The sequence below is a fragment of the Gavialis gangeticus genome, unplaced genomic scaffold (assembly GCF_001723915.1).
Source record: "Gavialis gangeticus isolate Ggan-Ray unplaced genomic scaffold, GavGan_comp1, whole genome shotgun sequence".
Lineage (NCBI taxonomy): Eukaryota > Metazoa > Chordata > Crocodylia > Gavialidae > Gavialis > Gavialis gangeticus.
The window spans coordinates 36,980,291-36,980,839 of NW_017728994.1; positions in this window are offsets into that span (position 1 = coordinate 36,980,291).

Below are 549 nucleotides of genomic sequence, written 5' to 3' on the forward strand. Positions count from 1 at the left end.
CACCCCAGGAGGATGGGGGCAGGGGGGGCATGTGCTCCCCAGATATGCTCAGTGTGGGGCAGGCTGCAGCTGCAGGGCAGAGCCGGAGCTGGTGCTGTGCAGGGCTTTGCTTGGCTGGGCTCAGGGTGGGCTCTGGCAGTGCTGGGAGGAGGCTGCAGCCACCCAAGATTTTGCCACAGCTCAGGTCCCAGCCCTGCACCGCCGCAGCTGTAATTTTTTCTGGTGCTTGGATGGAAGCAGGGTGTTCACCTAGGGCTGCGCCTGCGTGGCTGCTAGGAGTACAGCTGCAGTGAAATTTGGGGCGATTGCAGCCTCCTCCCACCTCTATCAGAGCTTGCTGTAAGGCCAGCCCCTGGCTGGCTCCTCCCCCCAGCTGCCACCTGCCCAATGCTGCGCAGATCTGGGGCACATGCCCCCATCCCCCTGGGGTGCAAGCAGTGGCAGGAGCCAGGCCCGAGCCATGGCTTCATCCCATGCCCCACCCTGTACCCCAGCTGGGCAGCGCTTGCCCCTGCCCCCCCCCCCCCCCTGGGGGCCGTTTGACTCCCC